A 15,415-nucleotide genomic window follows, 5' to 3' on the forward strand; every position below is an offset into this window, starting at 1 on the left:
CCGGTGTAGGGGGCAGGAACAGACGTGTGCATGTGGTTCTGCCTTGGCCTGGGAGTGTGGACCCCCTGCCTGGCCCTCAGGCTCAGGGGGAAGGGCCGGGAGAGAGCACCACCCCGAAGCGCTTTTCTCCCGGACTTGGGAGCATTTTGCGCGGCTGGCGGGAACAGCCGGCGAGAGTGCTTGCAAAGCGGCCTTTGGAGGCAGCCGGGGAGGTCTTCCAGCGGGAGAGGGCCGGTTGTGCTCAGAGGCCCCACAGGCCAGGGGCAGGACCCAGCAGGGCCCCTGCCCCTGGCCAGCCTTGCCCAGACCTTCCTGGCCTCCGGGGGTACAGCCCCACCAAGGGGCAGGCTGCGGGGACTGGGCCCAGACATGTCTGGGCGCCTCCCCAGGCTCATCCCCGCTGGTGCCTTTCCCCTGGGCCTAGGCCTCGGTTGAGGCCTCCTTGGAGAGGAGGTTGCTGGCAGGTGCTGTCTCCACACTGCAAGGTGCTGGAGCTCAGAGGGACTCGTCAGAGGGAAGGGACCAGCAAGGGGCTGGATGCCCAAGACCTCTTTGGCCCAGCAGCCTCAGGGCAGCAGGGAGAGCAAGAGGCCCAGTGTGCCCCTAGGTCGGCTCTACCCCTTCCCACACAGGCGGCCAGCCCAGCAGCTGCCTGAGAGTCTCTGGCTCCCCCGAGCTCTCTGCTGGTGCAGGGGGCAGGAACAGACCTGTGCATGTGGTTCTGCCTTGGCCACGGACTGTGGACCCCCTGCCTGGCCCCCAGGCTCAGGGGCAAGGGCCGGGAGAGAGCACCACCCCGAAGCGCTTTTCTCCCGGGCTTGTGAGCATTGTGCGCAGCTGGCGGGAACAACCGGCGAGAGTGCTTGCAAAGCGGCCTTTGGAGGCAGCCGGGGAGGTCTTCCAGCGGGAGAGGGCCGGTTGTGCTCAGAGGCCCCACAGGCCAGGGGCAGGACCCAGCAGGGCCCCTTCCCCTGGCCAGCCTTGCCCAGACCTTCCTGGTCTCCGGGGGTACTGCCCCACCAAGGGGCAGGCTGCGGGGACTGGGTCCAGACATTCCCCTGCGCCTTCCCAGGCTCATCCCCGCTGGTGCCTTTCCCCTGGGCCTAGGCCTCGGTTGAGGCCTCCTTGGAGAGGAGGTTGCTGGCAGGGGCTCTCTCCACACTGCAAGGTGCTGGAGCTCAGAGGGCTTCGTCAGAGGGAAGGGACCAGCAAGGGGCTGGATGCCCAAGACCTCTTTGGCCCAGCAGCCTCAGGGCAGCAGGGAGAGCAAGAGGCCCACTGTGCCTCTAGGTCGGCTCTGCCCCTTCCCACACGGGCAGCCAGCCCAGCAGCTGCCTGACAGACTCTGGCTCCCCCGAGCTCTCTGCCGGTGTAGGGGGCAGGAACAGACGTGTGCATGTGGTTCTGCCTTGGCCTGGGAGTGTGGACCCCCTGCCTGGCCCTCAGGCTCAGGGGGAAGGGCCGGGAGAGAGCACCACCCCGAAGCGCTTTTCTCCCGGGCTTGGGAGCATTGTGCGCAGCTGGCGGGAACAGCCGGCGAGAGTGCTTGCAAAGCGGCCTTTGGAGGCAGCCGGGGAGGTCTTCCAGCGGGAGAGGGCCGGTCGTGCTCAGAGGCCCCACAGGCCAGGGGCAGGACCCAGCAAGTCCCCTTCCCCTGGCCAGCCTTGCCCAGACTTTCCTGGCCTCCGGGGCTACTGCCCCACCAAGGGGCAGGCTGCGGGGACTGGGTCCAGACATGCCCGGGCGCCTCCCCAGGCTCATCCCCGCTGGTGCCTTTCCCCTGGGCCTAGGCCTCGGTTGAGGCCTCCTTGGAGAGGAGGTTGCTGGCAGGGGCTCTCTCCACACTGCAAGGTGCTGGAGCTCAGAGGGCTTCGTCAGAGGGAAGGGACCAGCAAGGGGCTGGATGCCCAAGACCTCTTTGGCCCAGCAGCCTCAGGGCAGCAGGGAGAGCAAGAGGCCCACTGTGCCTCTAGGTCGGCTCTGCCCCTTCCCACACGGGCGGCCAGCCCAGCAGCTGCCTGACAGATTCTGGCTCCCCTGAGCTCTCTGCCGGTGTACGGGGCAGGAACAGACGTGTGCATGTGGTTCTGCCTTGGCCTGGGAGTGTGGACCCCTGCCTGGCCCTCAGGCTCAGGGGCAAGGGCCGGGAGAGAGAACCACCCCGAAGCGCTTTTGTCCCGGACTTGGGAGCATTTTGCGCGGCTGGCGGGAACAGCCGGCGAGAGTGCTTGCAAAGCGGCCTTTGGAGGCAGCCGGGGAGGTCTTCCAGCGGGAGAGGGTCGGTTGTGCTCAGAGGCCCCACAGGCCAGGGACAGCACCCAGCAGGTCCCCTTCCCCTGGCCAACCTTGCCCAGACCTTCCTGGCCTCCGGGGGTACTGCCCCACCAAGGGGCAGGCTGCGGGGACTGGGTCCAGACATTCCCCTGCGCCTTCCCAGGCTCATCCCCGCTGGTGCCTTTCCCCTGGGCCTAGGCCTCGGTTGAGGCCTCCTTGGAGAGGAGGTTGCTGGCAGGGGCTCTCTCCACACTGCAAGGTGCTGGAGCTCAGAGGGCTTCGTCAGAGGGAAGGGACCAGCAAGGGGCTGGATGCCCAAGACCTCTTTGGCCCAGCAGCCTCAGGGCAGCAGGGAGAGCAAGAGGCCCACTGTGCCTCTAGGTCGGCTCTGCCCCTTCCCACACGGGCAGACAGCCCAGCAGCTGCCTGACAGACTCTGGCTCCCCCGAGCTCTCTGCCGGTGTAGGGGGCAGGAACAGACGTGTGCATGTGGTTCTGCCTTGGCCTGGGAGTGTGGACCCCCTGCCTGGCCCTCAGGCCCAGGGGGAAGGGCCGGGAGAGAGCACCACCCCGAAGCGCTTTTCTCCTGGACTTGGGAGCATTTTGCGCGGCTGGCGGGAATAGCCGGCGAGAGTGCTTGCAAAGCGGCCTTTGGAGGCAGCCGGGGAGGTCTTCCAGCGGGAGAGGGCCGGTTGTGCTCAGAGGCCCCACAGGCCAGGGGCAGGACCCAGCAGGGCCCCTGCCCCTGGCCAGCCTTGCACAGACCTTCCTGGCCTCCGGGGGTACAGCCCCACCAAGGGGCAGGCTGCGGGGACTGGGCCCAGACATGTCTGGGCGCCTCCCCAGGCTCATCCCCGCTGGTGCCTTTCCCCTGGGCCTAGGCCTCGGTTGAGGCCTCCTTGGAGAGGAGGTTGCTGGCAGGTGCTGTCTCCACACTGCAAGGTGCTGGAGCTCAGAGGGACTCGTCAGAGGGAAGGGACCAGCAAGGGGCTGGATGCCCAAGACCTCTTTGGCCCAGCAGCCTCAGGGCAGCAGGGAGAGCAAGAGGCCCAGTGTGCCCCTAGGTCGGCTCTGCCGCTTCCCACACAGGCGGCCAGCCCAGCAGCTGCCTGACAGTCTCTGGCTCCCCCGAGCTCTCTGCTGGTGCAGGGGGCAGGAACAGACCTGTGCATGTGGTTCTGCCTTGGCCACGGACTGTGGACCCCCTGCCTGGCCCCCAGGCTCAGGGGGAAGGGCCGGGAGAGAGCACCACCCCGAAGCGCTTTTCTCCCGGGCTTGGGAGCATTGTGCGCAGCTGGCGGGAACAGCCGGCGAGAGTGCTTGCAAAGCGGCCTTTGGAGGCAGCCGGGGAGGTCTTCCAGCGGGAGAGGGCCGGTTGTGCTCAGAGGCCCCACAGGCCAGGGGCAGGACCCAGCAGGGCCCCTTCCCCTGGCCAGCCTTGCCCAGACCTTCCTGGTCTCCGGGGGTACTGCCCCACCAAGGGGCAGGCTGCGGGGACTGGGTCCAGACATTCCCCTGCGCCTTCCCAGGCTCATCCCCGCTGGTGCCTTTCCCCTGGGCCTAGGCCTCGGTTGAGGCCTCCTTGGAGAGGAGGTTGCTGGCAGGGGCTCTCTCCACACTGCAAGGTGCTGGAGCTCAGAGGGCTTCGTCAGAGGGAAGGGACCAGCAAGGGGCTGGATGCCCAAGACCTCTTTGGCCCAGCAGCCTCAGGGCAGCAGGGAGAGCAAGAGGCCCACTGTGCCTCTAGGTCGGCTCTGCCTATTCCCACACGGGCAGCCAGCCCAGCAGCTGCCTGACAGACTCTGGCTCCCTCGAGCTCTCTGCCGGTGTAGGGGGCAGGAACAGACGTGTGCATGTGGTTCTGCCTTGGCCTGGGAGTGTGGACCCCCTGCCTGGCCCCCAGGCTCAGGGGCAAGGGCCGGGAGAGAGCACCACCCCGAAGCGCTTTTCTCCCGGGCTTGGGAGCATTTTGCGCGGATGGCGGGAACAGCCGGCGAGAGTGCTTGCAAAGCGGCCTTTGGAGGCAGCCGGGCAGGTCTTCCAGCGGGAGAGGGTCGGTTGTGCTCAGAGGCCCCTCAGGCCAGGGACAGCACCCAGCAGGTCCCCTTCCCCTGGCCAGCCTTGCCCAGACCTTCCTGGCCTCCGGGGGTACTGCCCCACCAAGGGGCAGGCTACAGGGACTGGGTCCAGACATTCCCCTGCGCCTTCCCAGGCTCATCCCCGCTGGTGCCTTTCCCCTGGGCCTAGGCCTCGGTTGAGGCCTCCTTGGAGAGGAGGTTGCTGGCAGGGCCTGTCTCCACACTGCAAGGTGCTGGAGCTCAGAGGGCTTCGTCAGAGGGAAGGGACCAGCAAGGGGCTGGATGCCCAAGACCTCTTTGGCCCAGCAGCCTCAGGGCAGCAGGGAGAGCAAGAGGCCCACTGTGCCTCTAGGTCGGCTCTGCCCCTTCCCACACGGGCAGCCAGCCCAGCAGCTGCCTGACAGACTCTGGCTCCCCCGAGCTCTCTGCCGGTGTAGGGGGCAGGAACAGACGTGTGCATGTGGTTCTGCCTTGGCCTGGGAGTGTGGACCCCCTGCCTGGCCCTCAGGCTCAGGGGGAAGGGCCGGGAGAGAGCACCACCCCGAAGCGCTTTTCTCCTGGACTTGGGAGCATTTTGCGCGGCTGGCGGGAATAGCCGGCGAGAGTGCTTGCAAAGCGGCCTTTGGAGGCAGCCGGGGAGGTCTTCCAGCGGGAGAGGGCCGGTTGTGCTCAGAGGCCCCACAGGCCAGGGGCAGGACCCAGCAGGGCCCCTGCCCCTGGCCAGCCTTGCACAGACCTTCCTGGCCTCCGGGGGTACAGCCCCACCAATGGGCAGGCTGCGGGGACTGGGCCCAGACATGTCTGGGCGCCTCCCCAGGCTCATCCCCGCTGGTGCCTTTCCCCTGGGCCTAGGCCTCGGTTGAGGCCTCCTTGGAGAGGAGGTTGCTGGCAGGTGCTGTCTCCACACTGCAAGGTGCTGGAGCTCAGAGGGACTCGTCAGAGGGAAGGGACCAGCAAGGGGCTGGATGCCCAAGACCTCTTTGGCCCAGCAGCCTCAGGGCAGCAGGGAGAGCAAGAGGCCCAGTGTGCCCCTAGGTCGGCTCTGCCGCTTCCCACACAGGCGGCCAGCCCAGCAGCTGCCTGACAGTCTCTGGCTCCCCCGAGCTCTCTGCTGGTGCAGGGGGCAGGAACAGACCTGTGCATGTGGTTCTGCCTTGGCCACGGACTGTGGACCCCCTGCCTGGCCCCCAGGCTCAGGGGCAAGGGCCGGGAGAGAGCACCACCCCGAAGCGCTTTTCTCCCGGGCTTGGGAGCATTGTGCGCAGCTGGCGGGAACAGCCGGCGAGAGTGCTTGCAAAGCGGCCTTTGGAGGCAGCCGGGGAGGTCTTCCAGCGGGAGAGGGCCGGTTGTGCTCAGAGGCCCCACAGGCCAGGGGCAGGACCCAGCAGGGCCCCTTCCCCTGGCCAGCCTTGCCCAGACCTTCCTGGTCTCCGGGGGTACTGCCCCACCAAGGGGCAGGCTGCGGGGACTGGGTCCAGACATTCCCCTGCGCCTTCCCAGGCTCATCCCCGCTGGTGCCTTTCCCCTGGGCCTAGGCCTCGGTTGAGGCCTCCTTGGAGAGGAGGTTGCTGGCAGGGGCTCTCTCCACACTGCAAGGTGCTGGAGCTCAGAGGGCTTCGTCAGAGGGAAGGGACCAGCAAGGGGCTGGATGCCCAAGACCTCTTTGGCCCAGCAGCCTCAGGGCAGCAGGGAGAGCAAGAGGCCCACTGTGCCTCTAGGTCGGCTCTGCCTATTCCCACACGGGCAGCCAGCCCAGCAGCTGCCTGACAGACTCTGGCTCCCCCGAGCTCTCTGCCGGTGTAGGGGGCAGGAACAGACGTGTGCATGTGGTTCTGCCTTGGCCTGGGAGTGTGGACCCCCTGCCTGGCCCCCAGGCTCAGGGGCAAGGGCCGGGAGAGAGCACCACCCCGAAGCGCTTTTCTCCCGGGCTTGGGAGCATTGTGCGCAGCTGGCGGGAACAGCCGGCGAGAGTGCTTGCAAAGCGGCCTTGGAGGCAGCCGGGGAGGACTTCCAGCGTGAGAGGGCCGGTTGTGCTCAGAGGCCCCACAGGCCAGGGGCAGGACCCAGCAGGGCCCCTGACCCTGGCCAGCCTTGCCCAGACCTTCCTGGCCTCCGGGGGTACTGCCCCACCAAGGGGCAGGCTGCGGGGACTGGGCCCAGACATGCCTGGGCGCCTCCCCAGGCTCATCCCCGCTGGTGCCTTTCCCCTGGGCCTAGGCCTCGGTTGAGGCCTCCTTGGAGAGGAGGTTGCTGGCAGGGCCTGTCTCCACACTGCAAGGTGCTGGAGCTCAGAGGGACTCGTCAGAGGGAAGGGACCAGCAAGGGGCTGGATGCCCAAGACCTCTTTGGCCCAGCAGCCTCAGGGCAGCAGGGAGAGCAAGAGGCCCAGTGTGCCCCTAGGTCTGCTCTGCCCCTTCCCAAACAGGCGGCCAGCCCAGCAGCTGCCTGAGAGTCTCTGGCTCCCCCGAGCTCTCTGCTGGTGCAGGGGACAGGAACAGACCTGTGCATGTGGTTCTGCCTTGGCCAGGGACTGTGGACACCCTGCCTGGCCCCCAGGCTCAGGGGCAAGGGCCGGAAGAGAGCACCACCCCGAAGCGCTTTTCTCCCGGGCTTGGGAGCATTGTGCGCAGCTGCCGGGAACAGCCGGCGAGAGTGCTTGCAAAGCGGCCTTTGGAGGCAGCCGGGGAGGTCTTCCAGCGGGAGAGGGCCGGTTGTGCTCAGAGGCCCCACAGGCCAGGGACAGCACCCAGCAGGTCCCCTTCCCCTGGCCAGCCTTGCCCAGACCTTCCTGGCCTCCGGGGGTACTGCCCCACCAAGGGGCAGGCTACGGGGACTGGGTCCAGACATTCCCCTGCGCCTTCCCAGGCTCATCCCCGCTGGTGCCTTTCCCCTGGGCCTAGGCCTCGGTTGAGGCCTCCTTGGAGAGGAGGTTGCTGGCAGGGGCTCTCTCCACACTGCAAGGTGCTGGAGCTCAGAGGGCTTCGTCAGAGGGAAGGGACCAGCAAGGGGCTGGATGCCCAAGACCTCTTTGGCCCAGCAGCCTCAGGGCAGCAGGGAGAGCAAGAGGCCCACTGTGCCTCTAGGTCGGCTCTGCCCCTTCCCACACGGGCAGCCAGCCCAGCAGCTGCCTGACAGACTCTGGCTCCCCCGAGCTCTCTGCCGGTGTAGGGGGCAGGAACAGACGTGTGCATGTGGTTCTGCCTTGGCCTGGGAGTGTGGACCCCCTGCCTGGCCCTCAGGCTCAGGGGGAAGGGCCGGGAGAGAGCACCACCCCGAAGCGCTTTTCTCCCGGACTTGGGAGCATTTTGCGCGGCTGGCGGGAACAGCCGGCGAGAGTGCTTGCAAAGCGGCCTTTGGAGGCAGCCGGGGAGGTCTTCCAGCGGGAGAGGGCCGGTTGTGCTCAGAGGCCCCACAGGCCAGGGGCAGGACCCAGCAGGGCCCCTGCCCCTGGCCAGCCTTGCCCAGACCTTCCTGGCCTCCGGGGGTACAGCCCCACCAAGGGGCAGGCTGCGGGGACTGGGCCCAGACATGTCTGGGCGCCTCCCCAGGCTCATCCCCGCTGGTGCCTTTCCCCTGGGCCTAGGCCTCGGTTGAGGCCTCCTTGGAGAGGAGGTTGCTGGCAGGTGCTGTCTCCACACTGCAAGGTGCTGGAGCTCAGAGGGACTCGTCAGAGGGAAGGGACCAGCAAGGGGCTGGATGCCCAAGACCTCTTTGGCCCAGCAGCCTCAGGGCAGCAGGGAGAGCAAGAGGCCCAGTGTGCCCCTAGGTCGGCTCTACCCCTTCCCACACAGGCGGCCAGCCCAGCAGCTGCCTGAGAGTCTCTGGCTCCCCCGAGCTCTCTGCTGGTGCAGGGGGCAGGAACAGACCTGTGCATGTGGTTCTGCCTTGGCCACGGACTGTGGACCCCCTGCCTGGCCCCCAGGCTCAGGGGCAAGGGCCGGGAGAGAGCACCACCCCGAAGCGCTTTTCTCCCGGGCTTGGGAGCATTGTGCGCAGCTGGCGGGAACAACCGGCGAGAGTGCTTGCAAAGCGGCCTTTGGAGGCAGCCGGGGAGGTCTTCCAGCGGGAGAGGGCCGGTTGTGCTCAGAGGCCCCACAGGCCAGGGGCAGGACCCAGCAGGGCCCCTTCCCCTGGCCAGCCTTGCCCAGACCTTCCTGGTCTCCGGGGGTACTGCCCCACCAAGGGGCAGGCTGCGGGGACTGGGTCCAGACATTCCCCTGCGCCTTCCCAGGCTCATCCCCGCTGGTGCCTTTCCCCTGGGCCTAGGCCTCGGTTGAGGCCTCCTTGGAGAGGAGGTTGCTGGCAGGGGCTCTCTCCACACTGCAAGGTGCTGGAGCTCAGAGGGCTTCGTCAGAGGGAAGGGACCAGCAAGGGGCTGGATGCCCAAGACCTCTTTGGCCCAGCAGCCTCAGGGCAGCAGGGAGAGCAAGAGGCCCACTGTGCCTCTAGGTCGGCTCTGCCCCTTCCCACACGGGCAGCCAGCCCAGCAGCTGCCTGACAGACTCTGGCTCCCCCGAGCTCTCTGCCGGTGTAGGGGGCAGGAACAGACGTGTGCATGTGGTTCTGCCTTGGCCTGGGAGTGTGGACCCCCTGCCTGGCCCTCAGGCTCAGGGGGAAGGGCCGGGAGAGAGCACCACCCCGAAGTGCTTTTCTCCCGGGCTTGGGAGCATTGTGCGCAGCTGGCGGGAACAGCCGGCGAGAGTGCTTGCAAAGCGGCCTTTGGAGGCAGCCGGGGAGGTCTTCCAGCGGGAGAGGGCCGGTCGTGCTCAGAGGCCCCACAGGCCAGGGGCAGGACCCAGCAAGTCCCCTTCCCCTGGCCAGCCTTGCCCAGACTTTCCTGGCCTCCGGGGCTACTGCCCCACCAAGGGGCAGGCTGCGGGGACTGGGTCCAGACATGCCCGGGCGCCTCCCCAGGCTCATCCCCGCTGGTGCCTTTCCCCTGGGCCTAGGCCTCGGTTGAGGCCTCCTTGGAGAGGAGGTTGCTGGCAGGGGCTCTCTCCACACTGCAAGGTGCTGGAGCTCAGAGGGCTTCGTCAGAGGGAAGGGACCAGCAAGGGGCTGGATGCCCAAGACCTCTTTGGCCCAGCAGCCTCAGGGCAGCAGGGAGAGCAAGAGGCCCACTGTGCCTCTAGGTCGGCTCTGCCCCTTCCCACACGGGCGGCCAGCCCAGCAGCTGCCTGACAGATTCTGGCTCCCCTGAGCTCTCTGCCGGTGTACGGGGCAGGAACAGACGTGTGCATGTGGTTCTGCCTTGGCCTGGGAGTGTGGACCCCTGCCTGGCCCTCAGGCTCAGGGGCAAGGGCCGGGAGAGAGAACCACCCCGAAGCGCTTTTGTCCCGGACTTGGGAGCATTTTGCGCGGCTGGCGGGAACAGCCGGCGAGAGTGCTTGCAAAGCGGCCTTTGGAGGCAGCCGGGGAGGTCTTCCAGCGGGAGAGGGTCGGTTGTGCTCAGAGGCCCCACAGGCCAGGGACAGCACCCAGCAGGTCCCCTTCCCCTGGCCAACCTTGCCCAGACCTTCCTGGCCTCCGGGGGTACTGCCCCACCAAGGGGCAGGCTGCGGGGACTGGGTCCAGACATTCCCCTGCGCCTTCCCAGGCTCATCCCCGCTGGTGCCTTTCCCCTGGGCCTAGGCCTCGGTTGAGGCCTCCTTGGAGAGGAGGTTGCTGGCAGGGGCTCTCTCCACACTGCAAGGTGCTGGAGCTCAGAGGGCTTCGTCAGAGGGAAGGGACCAGCAAGGGGCTGGATGCCCAAGACCTCTTTGGCCCAGCAGCCTCAGGGCAGCAGGGAGAGCAAGAGGCCCACTGTGCCTCTAGGTCGGCTCTGCCCCTTCCCACACGGGCAGACAGCCCAGCAGCTGCCTGACAGACTCTGGCTCCCCCGAGCTCTCTGCCGGTGTAGGGGGCAGGAACAGACGTGTGCATGTGGTTCTGCCTTGGCCTGGGAGTGTGGACCCCCTGCCTGGCCCTCAGGCTCAGGGGGAAGGGCCGGGAGAGAGCACCACCCCGAAGCGCTTTTCTCCTGGACTTGGGAGCATTTTGCGCGGCTGGCGGGAATAGCCGGCGAGAGTGCTTGCAAAGCGGCCTTTGGAGGCAGCCGGGGAGGTCTTCCAGCGGGAGAGGGCCGGTTGTGCTCAGAGGCCCCACAGGCCAGGGGCAGGACCCAGCAGGGCCCCTGCCCCTGGCCAGCCTTGCACAGACCTTCCTGGCCTCCGGGGGTACAGCCCCACCAAGGGGCAGGCTGCGGGGACTGGGCCCAGACATGTCTGGGCGCCTCCCCAGGCTCATCCCCGCTGGTGCCTTTCCCCTGGGCCTAGGCCTCGGTTGAGGCCTCCTTGGAGAGGAGGTTGCTGGCAGGTGCTGTCTCCACACTGCAAGGTGCTGGAGCTCAGAGGGACTCGTCAGAGGGAAGGGACCAGCAAGGGGCTGGATGCCCAAGACCTCTTTGGCCCAGCAGCCTCAGGGCAGCAGGGAGAGCAAGAGGCCCAGTGTGCCCCTAGGTCGGCTCTGCCCCTTCCCACACAGGCGGCCAGCCCAGCAGCTGCCTGACAGTCTCTGGCTCCCCCGAGCTCTCTGCTGGTGCAGGGGGCAGGAACAGACCTGTGCATGTGGTTCTGCCTTGGCCACGGACTGTGGACCCCCTGCCTGGCCCCCAGGCTCAGGGGGAAGGGCCGGGAGAGAGCACCACCCCGAAGCGCTTTTCTCCCGGGCTTGGGAGCATTGTGCGCAGCTGGCGGGAACAGCCGGCGAGAGTGCTTGCAAAGCGGCCTTTGGAGGCAGCCGGGGAGGTCTTCCAGCGGGAGAGGGCCGGTTGTGCTCAGAGGCCCCACAGGCCAGGGGCAGGACCCAGCAGGGCCCCTTCCCCTGGCCAGCCTTGCCCAGACCTTCCTGGTCTCCGGGGGTACTGCCCCACCAAGGGGCAGGCTGCGGGGACTGGGTCCAGACATTCCCCTGCGCCTTCCCAGGCTCATCCCCGCTGGTGCCTTTCCCCTGGGCCTAGGCCTCGGTTGAGGCCTCCTTGGAGAGGAGGTTGCTGGCAGGGGCTCTCTCCACACTGCAAGGTGCTGGAGCTCAGAGGGCTTCGTCAGAGGGAAGGGACCAGCAAGGGGCTGGATGCCCAAGACCTCTTTGGCCCAGCAGCCTCAGGGCAGCAGGGAGAGCAAGAGGCCCACTGTGCCTCTAGGTCGGCTCTGCCTATTCCCACACGGGCAGCCAGCCCAGCAGCTGCCTGACAGACTCTGGCTCCCTCGAGCTCTCTGCCGGTGTAGGGGGCAGGAACAGACGTGTGCATGTGGTTCTGCCTTGGCCTGGGAGTGTGGACCCCCTGCCTGGCCCCCAGGCTCAGGGGCAAGGGCCGGGAGAGAGCACCACCCCGAAGCGCTTTTCTCCCGGGCTTGGGACCATTTTGCGCGGATGGCGGGAACAGCCGGCGAGAGTGCTTGCAAAGCGGCCTTTGGAGGCAGCCGGGCAGGTCTTCCAGCGGGAGAGGGTCGGTTGTGCTCAGAGGCCCCTCAGGCCAGGGACAGCACCCAGCAGGTCCCCTTCCCCTGGCCAGCCTTGCCCAGACCTTCCTGGCCTCCGGGGGTACTGCCCCACCAAGGGGCAGGCTACAGGGACTGGGTCCAGACATTCCCCTGCGCCTTCCCAGGCTCATCCCCGCTGGTGCCTTTCCCCTGGGCCTAGGCCTCGGTTGAGGCCTCCTTGGAGAGGAGGTTGCTGGCAGGGCCTGTCTCCACACTGCAAGGTGCTGGAGCTCAGAGGGCTTCGTCAGAGGGAAGGGACCAGCAAGGGGCTGGATGCCCAAGACCTCTTTGGCCCAGCAGCCTCAGGGCAGCAGGGAGAGCAAGAGGCCCACTGTGCCTCTAGGTCGGCTCTGCCCCTTCCCACACGGGCAGCCAGCCCAGCAGCTGCCTGACAGACTCTGGCTCCCCCGAGCTCTCTGCCGGTGTAGGGGGCAGGAACAGACGTGTGCATGTGGTTCTGCCTTGGCCTGGGAGTGTGGACCCCCTGCCTTGCCCTCAGGCTCAGGGGGAAGGGCCGGGAGAGAGCACCACCCCGAAGCGCTTTTCTCCTGGACTTGGGAGCATTTTGCGCGGCTGGCGGGAATAGCCGGCGAGAGTGCTTGCAAAGCGGCCTTTGGAGGCAGCCGGGGAGGTCTTCCAGCGGGAGAGGGCCGGTTGTGCTCAGAGGCCCCACAGGCCAGGGGCAGGACCCAGCAGGGCCCCTGCCCCTGGCCAGCCTTGCACAGACCTTCCTGGCCTCCGGGGGTACAGCCCCACCAATGGGCAGGCTGCGGGGACTGGGCCCAGACATGTCTGGGCGCCTCCCCAGGCTCATCCCCGCTGGTGCCTTTCCCCTGGGCCTAGGCCTCGGTTGAGGCCTCCTTGGAGAGGAGGTTGCTGGCAGGTGCTGTCTCCACACTGCAAGGTGCTGGAGCTCAGAGGGACTCGTCAGAGGGAAGGGACCAGCAAGGGGCTGGATGCCCAAGACCTCTTTGGCCCAGCAGCCTCAGGGCAGCAGGGAGAGCAAGAGGCCCAGTGTGCCCCTAGGTCGGCTCTGCCGCTTCCCACACAGGCGGCCAGCCCAGCAGCTGCCTGACAGTCTCTGGCTCCCCCGAGCTCTCTGCTGGTGCAGGGGGCAGGAACAGACCTGTGCATGTGGTTCTGCCTTGGCCACGGACTGTGGACCCCCTGCCTGGCCCCCAGGCTCAGGGGCAAGGGCCGGGAGAGAGCACCACCCCGAAGCGCTTTTCTCCCGGGCTTGGGAGCATTGTGCGCAGCTGGCGGGAACAGCCGGCGAGAGTGCTTGCAAAGCGGCCTTTGGAGGCAGCCGGGGAGGTCTTCCAGCGGGAGAGGGCCGGTTGTGCTCAGAGGCCCCACAGGCCAGGGGCAGGACCCAGCAGGGCCCCTGCCCCTGGCCAGCCTTGCCCAGACCTTCCTGGTCTCCGGGGGTACTGCCCCACCAAGGGGCAGGCTGCGGGGACTGGGTCCAGACATTCCCCTGCGCCTTCCCAGGCTCATCCCCGCTGGTGCCTTTCCCCTGGGCCTAGGCCTCGGTTGAGGCCTCCTTGGAGAGGAGGTTGCTGGCAGGGGCTCTCTCCACACTGCAAGGTGCTGGAGCTCAGAGGGCTTCGTCAGAGGGAAGGGACCAGCAAGGGGCTGGATGCCCAAGACCTCTTTGGCCCAGCAGCCTCAGGGCAGCAGGGAGAGCAAGAGGCCCACTGTGCCTCTAGGTCGGCTCTGCCTATTCCCACACGGGCAGCCAGCCCAGCAGCTGCCTGACAGACTCTGGCTCCCCCGAGCTCTCTGCCGGTGTAGGGGGCAGGAACAGACGTGTGCATGTGGTTCTGCCTTGGCCTGGGAGTGTGGACCCCCTGCCTGGCCCCCAGGCTCAGGGGCAAGGGCCGGGAGAGAGCACCACCCCGAAGCGCTTTTCTCCCGGGCTTGGGAGCATTGTGCGCAGCTGGCGGGAACAGCCGGCGAGAGTGCTTGCAAAGCGGCCTTGGAGGCAGCCGGGGAGGACTTCCAGCGTGAGAGGGCCGGTTGTGCTCAGAGGCCCCACAGGCCAGGGGCAGGACCCAGCAGGGCCCCTGACCCTGGCCAGCCTTGCCCAGACCTTCCTGGCCTCCGGGGGTACTGCCCCACCAAGGGGCAGGCTGCGGGGACTGGGCCCAGACATGCCTGGGCGCCTCCCCAGGCTCATCCCCGCTGGTGCCTTTCCCCTGGGCCTAGGCCTCGGTTGAGGTCTCCTTGGAGAGGAGGTTGCTGGCAGGGCCTGTCTCCACACTGCAAGGTGCTGGAGCTCAGAGGGACTCGTCAGAGGGAAGGGACCAGCAAGGGGCTGGATGCCCAAGACCTCTTTGGCCCAGCAGCCTCAGGGCAGCAGGGAGAGCAAGAGGCCCAGTGTGCCCCTAGGTCGGCTCTTCCCCTTCCCAAACAGGCGGCCAGCCCAGCAGCTGCCTGAGAGTCTCTGGCTCCCCCGAGCTCTCTGCTGGTGCAGGGGACAGGAACAGACCTGTGCATGTGGTTCTGCCTTGGCCAGGGACTGTGGACCCCCTGCCTGGCCCCCAGGCTCAGGGGCAAGGGCCGGGAGAGAGCACCACCCCGAAGCGCTTTTCTCCCGGGCTTGGGAGCATTGTGCGCAGCTGGCGGGAACAGCCGGCGAGAGTGCTTGCAAAGCGGCCTTTGGAGGCAGCCGGGGAGGTCTTCCAGCGGGAGAGGGCCGGTTGTGCTCAGAGGCCCCACAGGCCAGGGGCAGGACCCAGCAAGTCCCCTTCCCCTGGCCAGCCTTGCCCAGACCTTCCTGGCCTCCGGGGCTACTGCCCCACCAAGGGGCAGGCTGCGGGGACTGGGTCCAGACATGCCCGGGCGCCTCCCCAGGCTCATCCCCGCTGGTGCCTTTCCCCTGGGCCTAGGCCTCGGTTGAGGCCTCCTTGGAGAGGAGGTTGCTGGCAGGGGCTCTCTCCACACTGCAAGGTGCTGGAGCTCAGAGGGCTTCGTCAGAGGGAAGGGACCAGCAAGGGGCTGGATGCCCAAGACCTCTTTGGCCCAGCAGCCTCAGGGCAGCAGGGAGAGCAAGAGGCCCACTGTGCCTCTAGGTCGGCTCTGCCCCTTCCCACACGGGCAGCCAGCCCAGCAGCTGCCTGACAGACTCTGGCTCCCCCGAGCTCTCTGCCGAAGTAGGGGGCAGGAACAGACGTGTGCATGTGGTTCTGCCTTGGCCTGGGAGTGTGGACCCCCTCCCTGGCCCTCAGGCTCAGGGGGAAGGGCCGGGAGAGAGCACCACCCCGAAGCGCTTTTCTCCCGGACTTGGGAGCATTTTGCGCGGCTGGCGGGAACAGCCGGCGAGAGTGCTTGCAAAGCGGCCTTTGGAGGCAGCCGGGGAGGTCTTCCAGCGGGAGAGGGCCGGTTGTGCTCAGAGGCCCCACAGGCCAGGGGCAGGACCCAGCAGGGCCCCTGCCCCTGGCCAGCCTTGCCCAGACCTTCCTGGCCTCCGGGGGTACAGCCCCACCAAGGGGCAGGCTGCGGGGACTGGGCCCAGACATGTCTGGGCGCCTCCCCAGGCTC

The sequence above is a fragment of the Cervus elaphus genome, chromosome X (genome assembly GCF_910594005.1).
Source record: "Cervus elaphus chromosome X, mCerEla1.1, whole genome shotgun sequence".
In the NCBI taxonomy this organism is placed as follows: Eukaryota; Metazoa; Chordata; class Mammalia; order Artiodactyla; family Cervidae; genus Cervus; species Cervus elaphus.